Source organism: Lepidochelys kempii, chromosome 2 (assembly GCF_965140265.1).
Source record: "Lepidochelys kempii isolate rLepKem1 chromosome 2, rLepKem1.hap2, whole genome shotgun sequence".
In the NCBI taxonomy this organism is placed as follows: domain Eukaryota; kingdom Metazoa; phylum Chordata; order Testudines; family Cheloniidae; genus Lepidochelys; species Lepidochelys kempii.
In genome coordinates this window covers 42891972-42911685 of record NC_133257.1, presented here as the reverse complement: position 1 = coordinate 42911685, position 19714 = coordinate 42891972, and the positions used below count along the sequence as shown (strand labels likewise).

The 19714-nt window shown below is 42.9% G+C and overlaps 1 long non-coding RNA gene across 2 annotated transcripts in view; it reads left to right on the top strand.

Moving 5' to 3' along the window:
• The window catches only part of LOC140906492 (uncharacterized), a 385847-nt gene that overhangs the window by 25794 nt on the left and 340339 nt on the right, over positions 1 to 19714 (top strand). For both annotated transcript variants that reach the window (XR_012157129.1, XR_012157130.1), the window contains exons 2-3: positions 11556 to 11672; positions 13041 to 13110. This is a non-coding gene — a long non-coding RNA (uncharacterized lncRNA). The remainder of the gene's footprint in view (positions 1 to 11555; positions 11673 to 13040; positions 13111 to 19714) is intronic.

The window sequence follows — 19714 nt, the reverse complement described above, 5'->3', positions numbered from 1 at the left end:
TCCCCACTTAGTCATCTCTTTTCTAAACTGAACAGTCCCAAGTCTTTTTAAATTTTCCTGTTCCATACACATACTCTTTTTTGTTGCCCTTCTCTATATCTTTTCCATTTCTCATGTATCTTTTTTAAGAGGGGGCAACCAGAACTGCACACAGTATTCAAGGAGTGGGCAAACCCCATACTAAACCAGAGCCCCCATTGAAATCTGGGAGGTGTGCGGACGCAAGCCTGCCTGCATCTGAAGGCCTCTTACCCCACCCTACGGGGAGGAGCTACTGGACCCAGGGTTCAAAATTAGTCTGCTCAGAGTCAGCAGGATTCAAACCTGCATACCTGCAAACCTGTGTCATTGTTTAAAAAGGGCATTAATAGCCTGGAGGGAGGAGTTACAGGCTGCACAAGGAAGTCAGACTGATGCCAGGGGTAATTGACAGAGTGACTGCAGCTTTGGTAAGGGCACTCTTGGGGAGTGATCCATATTTCCACCCACCTTTGGAGCTGAGAACCCACAAGAGGCACCGAGGAATGGGATGTTGTTCTCTAGCAGATGAAGCAGATACTACTAAAACTCTGACCCTGCCCCAAATGGAGAAGCCACAGCCTGGTGGGCAGCAACCCAGGGGAGAGTGTAATTTGGGGTGGACCAACAAGTACTCTGCATGCTACAATGCCCCTTTAAGGTCCTGGGTTGGGACCCAGTGTAGTGGGAGGGCTTGGGTTCTCGTCCTCTGCTCCCCCTCCCCTTCCTCTCTATCCTGACTAAGGATAGGCTTATATCACAGAGGTCAAGGATTCCGTGACATTCAGAGATCTCCATGACATTTTCCACTTCAGTCCCAGAACAGTAGGGCCTGAGGGGCCGCGGGTGTTGGGGGCACCTGGAGCCCCAAGCTGCCATGGGTAGTGGCAGGTGCTGGACTCCCTTCCCCTTCTTACACCAGGGCTTGGGCTCTCTTACCCTCCCATGGAGTTCTGGCTTCAGTCTTTCCCCTGCCAGCCCCCCCACCCCACTTTCCACCTACCTTTTATCTTTTTATCAATTACTGATCTATGAGAAGACCTTCCCTCTTGTCTCGTTACTGTTCACTTAGCTTAAAAGCCTTTGCTAAGGGACTTTGTCAAAAGCTTTCCACTGCATCACTCTTGTCCAGATACTTATTTACACCTTCAGAGAATTCTAATAGATTGGTGAGGCATGGTTTCCCTTTACTAAAGCTGTGTTGACTCTTCATAACATATTGTGTCCATCTATGTGTCTGACAATTCTGTTCTTTACTATAGTTTCAACCAATTATCCTGCTACTGAAGTTTTGCTTACCAGCCTGTAATTCCCGGGATTGCCTGTGGAGCCTCTTTAAAAAAAAATCAGTGTTACATGAGCTATCTGCCAGTCATCTGGTACAGAGGCTGATTTAAGTGACAGGTTACATACCACAGTTAGTAGTTCAGCAATTTCATATTTGAGTTCCTTCAGAATTGAATACCAGCTTGTCCTGGTGACTTATTACCATTTAATTTATCAATTTGTTCCAAAACCTCCCCTATTGACAACTCATTCAGGGACAGTTCCTCAGATATATCACCCAGAAAGACTAGCTTAGGTGTGGGAATCTCCCTGACATTCTCTGCAGTGAAGACTGATGCAAATAATTCATTTAGCGTCTCTGCAACAGCCTTGTCTTCCTTGAGTGTTCCTTTAGCACCTTGATTGTTCAGTGGCCCCACATATTGTTGGCTAGGCTTCTTATTTAAAGACATTCTGGTAAAGTCCACAACTGAGAACAAAGGATGTAATCTGTTGATTAGCTGAAGAAAGTATTTCTGGCCACTGCTCCTCTTTGGGAATTTGGGAGTCACAGCCTAAGACTGCAAACCTCTTTGACAATAGTTTGAACAGATGCACTCATTTGAAAGAGTGTGAATAGTCATACAGATTTTGCCAGTTCCCCACAATGTTTCCCATTGCCAACTGATAGCCACTGTTTTCTATAGATTGAGTCTAGGTCAGCACTCATACACATACTCAGTCACTGAGTCTGCCCACCCATAGCCATGTACCTCAGTCACTTGCTCAGAGACCAAACCATTCACCATTCGCACTGTGTCAAGCAGGGCTGTGTCATTGCTCCAGAACTCTTCTCCATTTACCTTGCTGTGATCCTGATTCTCATCCATGACCGCCTTCCTGATGGAATCAGGATTGAGGAGTTCCCGATCCATACGATACTCTATATCGCTGATGTCTCCAAACAGAATCTAGGATCATGAGAATTGGTATCGCTGGCTTTCAGTAGGCAGATGACTGCGTCATTCTCGCACACCTGGAGGCCGACCTCCAAAGTACCCTAAATCTTTTTGCGGATGCCTATCACAGCCTGGGTGTCTCTCTCATCATTTGGGAAAAACAAGGTACTCTACTAGCTCACACTTGCACAAACTACTCTTAGTACTCCACAAATCACCATTAGCAGAGAACCCCTGGAAAATGTGGACCATTTTCCATTCCTTGGCAGCCACCTCTCCCAAACAACCAGCATTGACACAGAAATTGAATACAGGATCTGCTGTGCCAGGACATCCTTTGGAAAACTACTCAAACAAGTCTTCAATGATAGGGATCTGCCAACAGGCACCAATATCTTGGCTTACAAGGCAGTTGTCATCCACACCCTTTTCTATAGGTGTGAGACCCGGGTAACCTACAGACGACATCTCAAGCAGTTGGAATGATTCGGTGCTGCCTCTGGAGGATTTTCAGGATCAACTGGGAAGACCGACACACTAACATCAGCATTCTCTCTGCAGCCAACATCAGCAGTATAGAAGCACAGGTCATGAAACACCAACTCTGCTGGGCTGGCCACTGTGTATGTATGCCTGACACTCGCCTCCCGAAGCATATACTCTTCTCTCAGTTAAGTCAGGGAAGAGGGGCTTGTGGAGAGCAGCAGAAGCGCTTCAAAGACATACTGAAAGTACACCTTAAAAAGGGATGCATTAGCCCAACAACCTGGGAGGACGTGGTGTTGAACAGAACACAGCGGCGCCACACTATACACTAAGTCCCCACTTTGAGGAGAACAGACGTGCCCATGAGACAGAGAAGCAACAAAGGAGGAAAGAAAGGGCACAACAGTCCAGCCAACAACTATGTCTCCTCCAAGATTACACCTGTCACTTCTGTGGGAAAATCTGCAAGGCATGAACTGGGCTCCTCAGCTACTTAAAAACCCACCAATGAACCCCCCTGGCAGACATCATCCTCACATCGAGGGATAGCTGAAGTAGGAGAAGAAAACATCTCGGAACCCATTAGCCATCCCCACACTCACACAAATGCACCTGTTTACTACCTCAGCCACCCTCCCCACACCTGTGCATCCCGTCACTGACTTGGTCCCCTCATCCACGCACTGGTGCACTGAGCACTCATTGATTTCCCCAGATAAACACCATGCGCTCCTTGACTCATCTCTAACCCTAACTTGACATACACCTGCACATTCACTCATATCCCTTTCACTCAGCAATACATCCACTCACTCAGCCTCAAGGCCCTTTACATCCTCCTATTCGTGCTGTATTGGATCCAGAATTGTAGGTGGTGGTCTGGATTTGTACCCAAAATCCAAGCACCTGAAATGATTAAGAGGTTTTGAGGTGCAAGAGGCTACTTCTGGTGCAGTTTTAGATTTGCCTACTTTTAAGTGTGCTTACAAATGTTTGTGTTATATACCTGTTATGGGAAAATAGGATTCGCCAGGACAGATTACTTCGTTAAAACTGACCTGACTAAGGATAAAACGGTGATTTTAATCATACAGTTGATAATCATCATGATGAATGGTGTTTGTTTTCTAGAGAAAAGATAACAATATATGTAAAGCTGCACCTGCAGCAAGACTGACAGGAAATGTGAATTATAGATTATTGCAGATTTTTTTCTGGGTACATCATGGGTTTACCATTATTTATTACAATTCCTTTAGGATTTAACTGAGGCCTTCAGTAATAAGTGTGCTCGTATGTTCTGGGATACATGCATATAATGGACAGACAATTTTTGAAAAAGAGGAGAAGTATTCTAGGTGGCTAAACTCTGCAGCCACTGGCATCTGAAAGGAGGAAAACTCTTACATCTAGATCTTAGAATTAGTGCGCCAACTTCTAATTTCAGTTATCAGTGTAGTAGTGGAGCTACTCTGGATTTATATTGGTGCAAATGAGATAAGAATATGTCTCGAGACCTAATTCTGCCCTATGTTATACTCCTGTGACTCCCTTTAGAGTCCCTGTTCCAAATTCAACCTAATGTAACCAAACAACAGTACAGTACATGGACCTGTCAGAAAAACATTTAAAACAATTAAAATCCATGAGTATTAAATACCGTAAGTCAAGTTGCCAGCAGTTGCTGAACACAGCACAGGTGAGAAATGAAGGAAAACGAATAGAACATTGAGGAATAAACAATAGGCGCTGAGCATATGGCATTTCAGAGGTTGCTTTTCCCATTGGTTGCTATGGAAAAACATATCCCATAGGAAAATTAGTGAGTTAAAAAAACATTTCATACCCTAGCACCACTATCCCTGGTGTGCTTTCCATGTTTAATTTAAAATGCGTTCCATGGATTTACAGTACTTTCTTTGATTTGTTGCCAATATTTACTGAAGCAAATTGAAGAGTTCATGCTACACTACAGTGGAGAGAGTGATAAACTGCAAGAATGCTGTACATTTTAAGTATCTATTTTTTTCATAAAAATTCTGATGAGCTTTAGCTCATGGATAATGATTTTGATTAAAAGAAAAGAATAACATGAGCGGAGTGAGCTAATATTACTGCTGGAGCATAACCCAAAGTCAATAACAAGGGTTTCTGACAGTAATTAGGCCGATTCAAATGTGTACAGTACCTGAAAATATATGAACAATGTATTTTCAGTTAATTCACTTCCTGCAATAAAATAGTCTGAGTTTAAGCAGCATATATATATATATATTTTTAAATTGGTAAGTGTTATCAAAAGTTATATTCAAATTGGCCAAATCCCACTTGCAAATATACATGCGCAGCCCAAATAGACTTCAGGACAGAATTTGGCCCGGAGTGGTTTTGTTTTGGCATATTGTTTGCTTTTGCCAAACATTTTTCACTGAGTTTCCAGTGTAGATGTTCTGTAACTTATATAGCTGTTTAATAAGTAAAGCCTTCCAGCATATGCTATTAGAGATGATCCTGAACCAAAACCCTAGATAGTATTAACTCTGAATTTTGGGACATTCAAAATCTAGATTTGGATAGAAATTTTGCTGCTTAGGTGCATCTCTCTACTTGTGAAAAGTGAGATTACGTTTCATATTTATTGTTTAACCTTATAAAAATAATAATCATAGTAATGTTGCATAAGATAAGTAATGTACAAGATAATGGCATATATTCTGATTCTTTGGAATGACGTTTGTGTATCTTTGATTTGAGTATACAAGCACTATTAAAAATCCAAGGATGCATAAATTATTTAGTTTGCATTACAGTCAGGTAAATACTGTGTAAGAGTATTTTTACAGATTTGTTTTGAATAAAAAAAATGAACTCCAACAGTATGCCCAACCCTTTTAAATAATTTTCTGTTAACGTTCTGATGTTTAATCATTTATTTGCAAGAACATACTTGTGCAAATGTGTGTTTGCACAAAGGTTTATGTCAGAAGTGATTGGGTGCCCGTCTTGAAACTTCTTTGATTTTATTTCTGTACTTAAAAGTTTCACTGATTCAAAGAACAGGTAGAAACAATACAACGTGACTTGGGGAACCAAATACGGCCCATGAATAACATATAACAAACAGCAGAGAAAGAGATGAAGTGAATCATTAAAGAACAATTTAATCAGCTAAACTATGTTCACTTGAAAAGTTATTTAACAATTATTTTCTATGAATAATTTGCCCAGCTCTAGTTCATATACTACAAAAGGAGGTTGGCTTAGAATATACTTTACTGCCAAACCCAGATATGGATATAGGGAAACATTTCCTGAGAACTTAATTAAGGTAGCTGTCACGGGGTATGCACTCCCCGTCCTCCTTTCGGGACGTGGTCGGGTCGTGATACCACTGCTGTTATAGTTGTCTGGCTTCCCTCCTCCCCCCCACCCCACCCCCGACAGCCTTGGCTTACATTTGTACTGTAGTTCCTGCTCTGCCATCTCCTCTTGGTGGTACCTCCATCCTTATGGCTACAACAAGTGTCCCTTCATTGGTAGTGGGTTTTGGTTCTGAATCCCATCAGTGCCTGTGTTGGACTGTTTTGGCACCCCTGTGATGGGGTATTCCTATATGCCAAAAAATACTAAAAAGATCTGAAGCAAAAGAAACAACCTTGTGCAGCAGTTTCTTATCTGTTTTCATGGCTGATTCCACCTTATTCTGTGGGTGTGCTGGAGAGGAGGACTGATGGTCTCAACTCCCATTTCTCTGCAAATTCCTTGCAATCTTCCAAGGCAAATTGGGGTCCGTTATCAGTGCATACCATGTTTGGAATGCCATGGCCTTCTTTGTGAGATTTCATTCTGCTAATCACTGACTGACTTCTTGTATCAGGCAGGGCATTGACCTCCCAAAAGTTTGAATAGTAGCCCACTGCTTTTACTTGAAGGTTAAATAAGTCTGCTTCCACCTTTTCCTATAGTTGGATGAGAAGCACATACGGTAATGGTCTCTTTTTACTGGTGGGTATCACATGAGTAGCAGGTGTCACACCCTACTATGAGGAGTGGATTTATGTATTCATTCCCAGGCAGTAAACACACTCTTGAGCCAGTCTAAAACAGCTGTCAATGCCTGGGTCTGAGGCATGTATTTTTTGCATGTCATCCTTACTTAATGAGGCAGGGACAACAAATCTCTGTCCTTTATAATGTGATTCTGTCCTGCACACTCAGTTCATCTTTAATTTGAAAATATGGTTCTGCTTTTGGCTTTTGTTGTCTGGCCACCCTGCTGGTATCACTCTCTTGACTGCCTGTCATTGGATGTCTTTTTCTGTAGCCTCTTTGCATTCTGTCAGCATCACTGTTGAAACTGGGACATAGTGCAGAATGTTAATGGCTTCTGTGTCCTGATCCCCTCCCCACAGCTCACTGATGCTGGGTATATATGTCTTGCTCAGAGTGTCAGCTCAGAGCAGTAATTATCTGGGTTACTGATCTCTATTTTGTAATGCTGAAGGTGCATCAACATTGCACAGCAATCCCTTTGGAGCACTAAGCAGATGCTTTGCCATGATTGTCTCTAGAGGTTTGTGGTCTGCAAAATTACTGGGTGGCCATAGATGTGCTGATGGAATTGTTCCACTCTAAATACCCCATCCAGAAGTTCTGTTTCTGTTTGAACATAACCCTGTTCAGTATCTGTCAGTGCTCTGTTGACATAAACAATTGGCTGCTCCTGCAAAATAACTACACCCAGTCCTTTCTCTGATGCATCATACTGGTGTGTCAATGGCTGTCCTGCCTGGTAGTACTTCAGAACAGGGGCATCCATTATCATTTGTTTCATCGTGTCAAATGCTTGCTGTTGGAGATCTGCCCAGTGCCACTCAACATCCTGCTACTGACAGAACTTGGATAGAAAATTTATCATTTGTATGAAGTGCTGCACCCCTTGCACTTTCCCTGGAGCTGGCCTGTCTCTGACTGACATGATGTTGCTTTTAGTCCCTCTACTGTGAGCAGATGTCCAGTGTATGTCCCCTCACACTGTTTGAGCTGCATTTTTGTGGGTTGCATTTTATGTTTTTGTCTCTGCATTGCTGTAGAAAAGCTAGTAGTTTTCTGTCATGTTCTCATTCAACTTCTGAATCACTGCTCTTTTCATTACAATAAGGATATCATGTGCAATTATTTTCACCTCAGGCAGTCTTTCATCCTCTGGTGCTGGGATTATGCCCATTGGCATGGACAGCCATCTGTAGTGACCAAATGGTGTCGGAAAGGTTGTCAGCATGCTGGATTGTTTATCTAGGCTTATGTGCCAAACCATTCCTCACATCACAGACCATAAAGATTCTGGTTTTGGAAAGTTCTAGCAGCATGCCATCAATTGTGGGCAGTGAATAGTGGCAGCTTTTCAATACCTGATTCAGTGGGTTTAGGTCTATGCAGATGCATAATTTGCCTGATGTGTTTTTTTTATACCACCATGCTGCTTACTCAGGCTGTATTGGCCTCTGCAGGTTCTATGATATCCCTGCTTTGAGGACTTTCAAGCTCCTTGCTTACTGGGCTTTGTAGTGCCACGGGAATGTTCCTTTGTGGTAAGCACACAGGTTCCAATGTCAGGTTTTCTTGCAGGTGCAGCTTTTCTTCAAGGCCCTGGTTTCCTTTGAAAATATCCCTATATGCCTTTAAAATGGTCTCCATTGTCCACAGGATTCCAGCTTTTGCTTCTTGAACTGCAACTATAAAATTCTGAGGCTGCACCTTGAGCAGATCCATGGCTTTTATAGCTGTATTCCCCAAGTGGGATCTGTGGTACTTCCATCCACCCCCACAAACATCAGGTTGTACTCTTATTTTTTAGGTTAGTTTGTACAAGGTCACATTTTCTCATGGGCTGCATTATCTTCTCATTGTACATTATTAGATTGCATCTGAGTCCAGTTTACCCTGAGGAATCACATTCAGGAGGTCCCACTATCCAATTGATATCACACAGGGTGTTTCTCTATTAACATTGCTGCATGCATGGAGGTTGGTATTGTCCCATGTTGCTTTCCTGTCCCGACGGCCTGAACCTGATATGCTCTTGGATTCAAGGAGAGAGTCAAGATATTATGACCTGTCTCATGTACTTTTCCACTCTTGTACAAACCTGACTTGTGGGGTCTGGGCATTATTTATTTGGTTTTAATGTTTATTTTAAAATGTTTGTAAAGTAGTGAAGATGTATCAGTTGTGAGACTGGAGTCAAAGGGCCCATGTTCCTTGGAGGGACTGTTATTGGTGGGACTCCAGAAAAACAGAAACTGTGGGGAGTGTAGGCTTGAAGCAAGGACAGAGCAGAGCAAACGTTTTTTATAAAGTTCCCCTTGTTCAACATAACCTCATTCAGTTTCACTTAGAGCTGTTGATTAATCGCAGTTAACTCATGTGATTAACTAAAAAAAAATCGTGATTAAAAAAATTAATTGCGATTAATCGCAGTTTTAATTGCACTGTTCAACAATAGACTACCAATTGAAATTTATTAAATATTTTTGGAAGTTTTTTCTACATTTTCAAATATATTGATTTCAGTTACAACACAGAATACAAAGTGTATGGTGCTCACTTTATATTGTTTTTGTTTACAAATATTTGCACTGTAAAAATGATAAAAGAAATAGTATTTTTCAATTCACCTCATTCAAGTACTGTAGTGCAATCTCTTTATCTTTATCAGTGCAGCTTAGAAATGTAGAATTTTTTTTTGTTATATAACTGCACTCAAAAACAAAACAATATAAAACTTCAGAACCTACAAATCTACTCAGTCCTATTTGTTGTTCAGCCAATTGCTAAGACAAATAAGATTGTTTACATTTACAGGAGATAATGCTACCCACTTCTTATTTACAATGTCACCAGAAAGTGTGAAAAGTTATTCGCTTGGCACTTTTGTAGCTGGCATTGCAAGGTGTTTACATTCCAGATATGCTAAACATTCGTATGCCCCTTCATGCTTCGGCCACCATTCCAGAGGACATGCTTCCATGCTGATGATGCCTGTTACAAAAAAAAAAAAAAATGTGTTAATTAAATTTGTGGCTGAATTCCTTGAGGAAGAATGGTATGTCTCCTGCTCCGTTTTACCCCTGTTCTGCCATATATTTCATGTTATAGCAGTCTCGGTTGATGACCCAGCATGTTGTTAATTTTAAGAACACTTTCACTGCTTATTTGACAAAACACAAAGAAGGTACCAGTGTGAGATTTTTGAAGATAGCTACAGCACTTGACCCAAGATTTAAGAATCTGAAGTGCCTTCCAAAGTCCGATCGGGATGGGGTGTGGAGCATGCTTTCAAAAGTCTTAAAAGAGCAACACTCCAATGCAGAAACTACAGACCCGAACCACCAAAAAAGAAAATCAACCTTCTGTTGGTGGCATCTGACTCAGATGAGGAAAATGAACATGAGTCTGTCTGCACTGTTTTGGATCATTATTGAGTAGAACCTGTCTTCTGGAATGGTGGTAGAAACAGGAAGGGACACGAATCTTTAACGCATCTGGCATGTAAGTATCTTGCAACGCCAGCTACAACAGTGCCATACGAAAACCTGTTCTCACTTTCAGGTGACGTAAACAAGAAGCAGGCAGCATTATCTCCTGCATATATAAACAAACTTGTTTGAGCGATTGGCTGAACAAGTAGGACTGAGTGAACTTGTAGGCTCTAAAATTTTACATTGTTTTATTTTTGAATGCAGTTATTTTGTACATAATTCTACCTTTGTAAGTTCAACTTTCATGATAGAGATTGTACTACAGTACTTGTATTAGGTGAATTGAAAAATACTATTTCTTTTTTTTAACAGTGCAAATATTTGTAATAAATAAATATAAAGTGAGCACTGTACACTTTGTATTCTGTGCTGTAATTGAAATAAATATATCTGAAAATGTAGAAAATGACCAAAAATATTTAAATAAATGGTATTCTATAGCCATTAATCGTGATTAATTTGTTTAATCACTTGACAGCCCTAATTAAACTCTTTGCAAATGAAACAGGAAATGGAGGGGGTCTGAGCAGAAGGAGGCAGGACAAGAATGGGGGGTGAAGTGGAGGGAGTAGCAGGAGGGAGAGGAGAGAAGTTGGGGGGATGCTGCCCAGTCTTGGGCAGTGAAGTGGTGATAGTGGGGAGTCAGGGAAGCGCTGCCTCTTGCGACAAACAAAATCTGTCGCATGTTGTTTCTACTGTGACATTACCATTTGTATGGATGATTGATACTAAGTTTAAAGTTTTTTAACATGCATATCTGTAACTCATCAACTCTAAAAAGTAGTATAAGTTCTATGGACACGTGAATCACGATGCATTAATTAGGTCTGTGGTTCTCAAACTATTTACCATCCACATATCCTTTTATCAAAGGAAATAAACTAGGAGGGGAGAGAGTGAAGGCAGTAATAGGCAATGGTTGGCAATTCCCCTTTCTGAGGGATGAGGAGATGGTAAGTGGAATCCCCATCGGAGCACCCAGGGAGAGATGTGCATTAAAGGGTAACCTTTCAATCTGAAATTATCTCACATACACTGGCAGAGGTGTAGAGGGGAGTGAAAAAGTCAAAGAACAGACTAAAAAACATGATTTGATGGGTATTTTAAGTCTCATGATTTTGGGGGCCAACCTCATGATTTGTGGATGCCTGACTCAGGATCTCTGATCTCTTGAGGGGCTCCAGCTCCTTACTTTTGATCTCTTGAAGTTGGCAATACTGCTTGCAACAGCTCCATAATCTGTGTGTACAGATGGATGAATTGTAATGAATCCATTGCTTTTCAGGACTCCATGGTTGTCATTTATTCCACATGCAGTGGCTTCATGGACTCCCAGGTCATAATTGATGACGGAACGCAGGGCCCCTACAACTGGAGCGTTGTTCACTGTAGTTACAATAAGGTAAACTTGGTAACACTTGGTAAAGCAACCCACATCCTTTCATGTATTTATACCTGCTCCTGGATATAATCTTTTACTTCATACATCTGATGAAGTGGGTTCTAGTCCATGAAAGCTTATGCCCAAATAAATTTTAGTCTCTAAGGTGCCACAAGGACTCCTCGTTTTTTTACATTAAGGTATGTTTCTTCTGTTGGGCAGCCACTAGAGGGCAACAGGGTCCTGAACACTTGGGCAGGCTACAGATTCCATCAGTGGAAAGCAGTGGCTCCTTAGCATTAGCTAGTATGATACAGCATGCATGTGTACTCAGAGGGGATGAGACTGATTACTAGAGGCTAGATCACCTTGTCTTGTGGGTAGGTAGGAGGAAATCTAGAGGGAGGAAATCTGTGAGGATTTCTCTCATGAAATCTCCCCAAAATTATTCCCTGGGGGAGGGAGAGAAGCGGGGTTTGCCTCCTCCCACCATGGAATTGGCAGCAGTTCCACCTACAAACCCCAAGATCTGGGGTATCTGCTGTGCTTTCTTGCTGTTTCTGAGGCGTCCCAGCTCCCTCCATATGGGATGAGATGATCTGCACAGAGGGGCCCATCCACATTGTTAGTGTTTGAGGAACTAGTGTTAGGGAAGAACTGCCTATTGCAGATGAGGATGGGGAGGTACTGGATTCTAGTTCTATGTTCTTTTTTACTTGGCTTTGTGATTAACATGTGACCCTGAACTTTGGTTCTCCCATCCATGGCTTCCAAATTAATCCATTCTTCCTTCAGTGTGCACATGCAACTTCGAGTAATATTAAAGGCTATTGATGACATAGATACCCATGGAGAGTAGAAGAGATTCCAGGGCCCGCACTCCTTTCTTTTAACTTTGGTATGTGAGGTACCCACAGAATCTGCCTTTATGGCTTCTAAATTTTGGGAGGAAATAGGTCAGCCAAGTGGAAAAACAAAAACAAAACAACAACAAAATGTCAACAATACCTAAACCTTTCTGTGACCTTTCACAGTGGGAGTTGAGGAAACCTTAGAAACTGAGGTCATGTCTGCTTTGTCTACACATTAAAGATCCTGTAGTGCTTTTCATAATAAAGGGATTTACTCCAGTGTCCTGCCCAAAATGTAACCTTTTCCCCAGAGCTGAACAGTGTACTAAGCTTTGGTTAGCTGCCATTCTCTTCATCTGTGGTGACTGAGTTTCAGAGGTGTGTGTGTGTCTGTATGTGTAGGCCCTAATTTTACAAAGAGCTTTGCATTTGCGGGGAATTCTGTGTTTGCACAGAGATGCTTACAGGTCAGGACCATGGTTTGTGACCTCCTTTGAAATCCTTTTATAAATGTCATTGTTATTTATTATTATTATAGATGAACGGCTAGCATTACAAGCTTGAAAGTGCAACGTACACTGGGCTCAGTCCTGCAAATACTTACATGGGTGAGTAATTTTACTCATTTGAGTAGTTCTTTTGACTTTAAAGCAAGTGTTTCAAGATCAGTAATTCTTATCAAATGCTTAAACACACGGAGGGATATAATTTTGGTGAGAAAATGAATTCATATGTACATAGTTAAATTTCAAATTGCAAGAATATTTGCCAGCACACACAACTTTAATTCATCATTAGCTTTTTGCCAAATCTGCGAATGGGTCAGAATTTGTCACTTTTTCCTTGATTTTTTTTTTTTTTTTTTTTGAGGGGTGGTGTGGAGGAAATCATCCTTTAAAGCACTTTGACTCTAGGGACCAAAAGAGCTCGGACTTACATACAAGCTTATACTGGAAAACAATTTTTTTGTTACACTGTAGCATAGACTCTGAATAGTTGCTGTTAAACAGAAAAATAAAAACCGTTCAGTTAATGCGTAATTAATAGTTTGGCATTTCCCAGAGGCTTTACCCAGGACCCTTGCTGTTTCTGTTTTGTATTACTGAACTGCTTTGCTAAGTATTTCCAGATCATATAGATTTAGATAAGACATGTTCCAGAACTTATAACATTTTTTATTTTGACTTTACAGTATTTATTAGTGTAATGAAAACAATACTTTGACAAGGCCCAAATAAATGGTAATAGTCATCCTGGATAGTAAAGTGAAATGTTCAGTGGCTCTAGTCCATCAGCTCTCCAACCATTCCTTTGTTATTCACATAAAAATAACTACAAAAATCTTTTTGCAGACTCCCTTTAACAAACTAATTTGATTAAGGCCCTGATCCTGCAATCTGATCCATGTAAGCGGATCCTTGCACCCATGAGAAGTCCCACTGAAGTCAATGGAGCTCTGTATGGGTTCAAGGATTGTAGGATTAGAGCCTAAAATACTAATTATGTAGCTAGATATAAATTTAATTCATGTGCTTTAGTCTGTGGCTTAACATTATCTTGTTTCTATGTCTGCATAGTAAAAATGTGTGCATGGGATATTTAGTACAATGACCACAATTCTTAAATGCAATAGCTGGTAAAATAATAGATGAGATTAATGATCTTTATGGTTAATAGATTAATCACAGATTAATAGATTTTAAGGCCAGAAGGATCAATTATGATAATATAGTTTGGCCAAAGAACCTCACCCATATTGACATGCACATCACAATATGTATGAAATTATTAGGGTTTCATTTACACCCCTGCAATATCTGCCAAGTGGGTACAAGGGACAACTCCTACGTAACAAATGGCAGGATTGGAGTTTTGGATTGTGAAAACTTTAAGGCAGAAGTAGTTTTCTTCACTGTTCACAAAGCACCTACCACACTGATACTATTCAAATAATAAATAGTAATACGCACTCTCGAAGTCAGATTGTGACCCACTGCTTGTAACAGTGCAAAAGAGAAGGCTAGCTCTGAGTGCAGTGGCTGGTCTAATTGCACTCTCTGTACATCTCCCCATCATATCAGGCAAAATGTCTCAGCTCCCAGATCTCGTTGGGTATGTCTACACTATGAAATTATGTCGATTTTATAGAAGTTGATTTTTAGAAATCAATTTTATACAGTCGATTGTGTATGTCCCCACTAAGTGCATTAAGTCGGCGGAGTGCATCCTCACTACCGTGGCTAGCATCGACTTACGGAGCGGTGCACTGTGTGTAGCTATCCCACAGTCTCTGCTGCCCATTGGAATTCTGGGTTAAGCTCCTAATGCCTGATCGGGCAAAAACATTGTATATGGTGGTTTTGGGTACATGTCGTCAGTCGCCCCTCCCTCTGTGAAAGCAACGGCAGACAATCATTTTGTGCCTTTTTTCCTGGGTTACCCATGCAGACACCATTCCACGGCAAGCATGGAGCCCACTCAGCTCACCGCTGCTGTTGTGAGCATTGTAAACACCTTGCGCATTATCCTGGAGTATGTGCAGAGCCGGGCTAAGAGACACCAGCATGAGGATGATTGTGGTGAGGACATAGACACAGACGTTCCTGAAAGCACGGGCTGTGGCAATTGGGACATCATGGCGGCAGTGGGGCTGGTTGATACAGTGTAATGCTGATTCTGGGCCTGGCAAACAATCACAGACTGGTGGGACCGCATAGTGTTGCAGGTCTGGGATGATTCACAGTGGCTGTGAAACTTTTACATGCCTAAGGCCTCTTTCCTTGAACTTTGTGAGTTGCTTCCCCCTGCCCTGAAGCACAGGAATACCAAGATGAGAGCTGCCCTGACAGTTGAGAAGCGAGTGGTGATAGCCCTATGGAAGCTTGCAACGCCTGAGTGCTACCGGTCAGTTGGGAATCAACTAGGAGTGGGCAAGTCTACTGTGGGGGCTGCTGTGATCCAAGTAGCCAATGCAGTCACTGATGTTCTGCTATCAAAGGTAGTGACTCTAGGAAATGTAGTACTTGTGGCACCTTAGAGACTAACAAATTTATCTGAGCATAAGCTTTCGTGAGCTACAGCTCACTTCATCAGATGCATTCAGTGGAAAATACAGTGGGGAGATTTATATACATAGAGAACATGAAACAATGGGTGTTACCATACACACTGTAACGAGAGTGATCACTTAAGATGAGCTATTACCAGCAGAAAAGCGGGGAGAGGGGGACCTTTTGTAGTGATAATCAAGGTGGGCCATTTCCAGCAGTTGACAAGAACATCTGAGGAACAGTGGGGGGTAGGAGGGGGAAATAAACATGGGGAAATAGTTTTACTTTGTGTAATGATGCATCCACTCCCAGTCTCTATTCAAGCCTAAGTTAATTGTATCCAGTTTGCAAATTAATTCCAATTCAGCAGTCTCTCGTTGGAGTCTGTTTTTGAAGGTTTTTTGTTGAAGAATTGCAACTTTTAGGTCTGTAATCAAGTGACCAGAGAGACTGAAGTGTTCTCTGACTGGTTTTTGAATGTTATAATTCTTGACGTCTGATTTGTGTCCATTTATTCTTTTACGTAGAGACTGTCCAGTTTGACCAATGTACATGGCAGAGGGGCATTGCTGGCACATGATGGCATCTATCACATTGGTAGATGTGCAGGTGAACGAGCCTCTGATAGTGTGGCTGATGTGATTAGGCCCTATGATGGTGTCCCCTGAATAGATATGTGGACACAGTTGGCAACGGGCTTTGCTGCAAGGATAGGTTCCTGGGTTAGTGGTTCTGTTGTGTGGTGTGTGGTTGCTGGTGAGTATTTGCTTCAGGTTGGGGGGCTGTCTGTAAGCGAGGACTGGCCTGTCTCCCAAGATTTGTAAGAGTGATGGGTCGTTCTTCAGGATAGGTTGTAGATCCTTGATGATGCGTTGGAGAGGTTTTAGTTGGGGGCTGAAGGTGATGGCTAGTGGCGTTCTGTTATTTTCTTTGTTGGGCCTGTCCTGTAGTAGGTGACTTCTGGGTACTCTCCTGGCTCTGTCAATTTGTTTCTTCACTTCAGCAGGTGGGTACTGTAGTTGTAAGAATGCTTGATAGAGATCTTGTAGGTGTTTGTCTCTGTCTGAGGGGTTGGAGCAAATGTGATTGTATCATAGAGGTTGGCTGTAGACAATGGATCGTGTGGTGTGGTCTGGGTGAAAGCTGGAGGCATGTAGGTAGGAATAGCGGTCAGTAGGTTTCTGGTATAGGGTGCTGTTTATGTGACCATCGCTTATTAGCACCATAGTGTCCAGGAAGTGGATCTCTTGTGAGGTCTGGTCCAGGCTGAGGTTGATGGTGGGATGGAAATGTGCAGATCATACTGGATGGCTTTGCTGCAATGGGGTTCCCTAACTGTGGTGGGGCAATAGATGGAACATATATCCCTATCTTGGCACCGGACCACCTTGCCAACCAGTATATAAACCACAAGGGGTACTTCTCAATGGTGCTACAAGCACTGGTGGATCACAAGGGACGTTTCACCGACATCAACGTGGGATGACCGGAAAGGTGCATGATGCTCGCATCTTTAGAACTCAGGGCTGTTCGAGCAGTTGCAAGAAGGGACTTACTTTCCAGACCAGAAAATAACCATTGGGGATGTTGAAATGCCAATAACCTTGGGGACCCAGCCTACCCCTTGCTCCCATGCCTCATGATGCTGTTCATAGGCAGCCTGGACATTAGTAAGGAGCAGTTTAACTATAGGCTGAGCAAGTGCAGAATGGTGGTAGAATGTGCCTTTGGACACTTAAAAGCTCGCTGGCACTGTTTGCTGACTAGGTTAGACCTCAGCGCAACCAACATTCCCATTGTTATTGCTGGTTGCTGTGTGCTCCATAATATCTGTGAGAGTAAGGGGGAAATGTTTATGGCGGGGTGGGAGGTTGAGGCAAATTGGTGGCTGATTTTGAGCAGCCAGACACCAGGGCGATTAGAAGAGCACAGCTAGGCGCGCTGCGTATCAGAGAGGCTTTGAAAACCAGTTTCATGACTGGCCAGGCTACAGTGTGACAGTTGTGTGTGTTTCTCCTTGATGCAAACCCGCCCCCTATGTTGATTTTAATTCCCTATAAGCCAACCACCCTCCCCGCTTTGATCACAGCTGGCAAAGGAAATAAAGTAACTATTGTTTTGAAACCATGCATTCTTTCTTTCTTAATTTTTTTTTAAAAAGTGAGAAAACTGACAAAGTAGGTGGGGTGGGGTGTGGGAGGATGGAAGGACAAGGCCACATTGCTTATTGTAGCCACACTACAAATCAAAACTATTTGAATGACAGCCTTCTGTTGCTTGGGCTATCCTCTGGAGTGGAGTGGCTGGGTGCCCAGAGCCTCTCCCCCCTGCCATTCTTGGGCATCTGGGTGAGGAGGATATGGAACTTGGAGAGGAGGGCAGGTGGTTATACAATGGATGCAGCGGGGGTCTGTACTCTTGTTGGCTTTCCTGCAGCTCCAACAGATGCTTCATCATGTCCGTTTGCTCCCTCATTAGCCTCAGCATTGCATCCTGCCTCTTCTCGTCACGCTCACTTAATGCTTTCCTGGTCTCTGCCACTGAATGCCTCCATGAATTAATCTGTGCCCTAGCAGTGCAGGAGGACTGCATGAGCTCAGAAAACATGTCATCGCGAATGCGTTTTTGTTCGCCTTCTAATCTGCGGTAACCTCAGGGACAGAGATGATAGGGGGAATATAGAAACATTTGCACCTCAGGGGAGATAAAAAGGGAGAGCAACATTTAAGATGATACATTTCTGAGAAAAAAAGGGAAACTCTTTCACAGTGAATCAAGCAATTCACAGCAGACAGCACATGTGCTTTAGGTACAAGGTCGCATTTTGTCTTTTATACTGAGTGCCTGCCGGTATGGTGACACATCACACACAGCTGGGCAACAGAATTCGGTTTCCAGGCAGCCATGGTAAGCCTTTTGGTACGTGGGGTTGGCTTCTTCCGCCTTCATAACATGTGGGAATGGTTTCAAACCGCAGCGCCATCCTTTCCCATAGCAAGCAATGCCATTTAAAAGGAGGGGCTGCGGTTTTTGGGTGGATGTGCAGCACACACCTCCCTCCACCCCGCCGCATGGCTATTTTCTGGGATGATCCCTTTTAGCCAAGCGCAAACAACACAGCATAACGGGGTCCTTTTACTGTTCCCCTATTTCAACTAGGCGACCATGAATGATATCACTCTCCTGAGGCTAACACAGAAAGATAAAGACCTAATGTTGCTTGAATGCGACCAAAACCCAGGATCATTCGTTGCCATGCTTTGTGCGACAATGATTCCAGACTATTTGCTACTGGCTTGGTGTGGTAAAGTGTCCTACCGTGGAGGACAAAATAAGGCAACCCTCCCCCGAAACCTTCTGCAAAGGCTTTCAGAGTACCTCCAGGAGAGCTTCATGGAGATGTCCCTGAAGGATTCCAGCTCCATCCCCAGACACGTTAACAGACTTCTCCAGTTGCTGTACTGGCCGCGAATGCATCCCAATTCTTCAGGGCAAATCAAACATTAAACACTATTGCTTTTAAACCCTGTACTGTAGTTACAAATGTGCACTCACCAGAGCTGCCTTCTCCAGCTTCAGGGTCGGGATCCCACCTTGGGAGGGTATTGGCTCCAGGGTGATGAAAAGGTCCTGGCTGCCGGGGAGAATGGATTCACCGCTTGCCTGCTGTGCATTCTCCTCCTCCTCCTCTTCCTCATCCACAAAATCCTCCTCCCTGTTGCGTAAGACTCCCCCCTTGCAGGTGTCCACGGACAGTGGTGGGGTAATGGTAGGGTCCCCCCCGGAATGCCATGCAACTGATCATAGAAGCAGCATGTATGGGGCTCTGACCCGGAGTGACCGTTTGCCTCCTTTGTCTTTTGGTAGGCTTGCCTGAGCTCCTTAATGTAGCCTCTCTCCACCATGCCCTGTGCGATTTTTGGCATATATATTAGCATTTCTTCTTTTTGATCAGAGTTTGGCCTGCACAGATTCTTCTCCCCATACAGCAATCAGATCCAGTGTCTCCCTTTCGGTCCATGCTGGAGCTCGTTTGTGATTCTGGGGGGACTGCATGGTCACCTGTGCTGCTGAGCTCGCCACGCTGACCAAACAGGAAATGAAATTCAAAATTTCCCAGGGCTTTTACTGTGTTCACCTGGCTAGTGCATCGGAGTTCAAA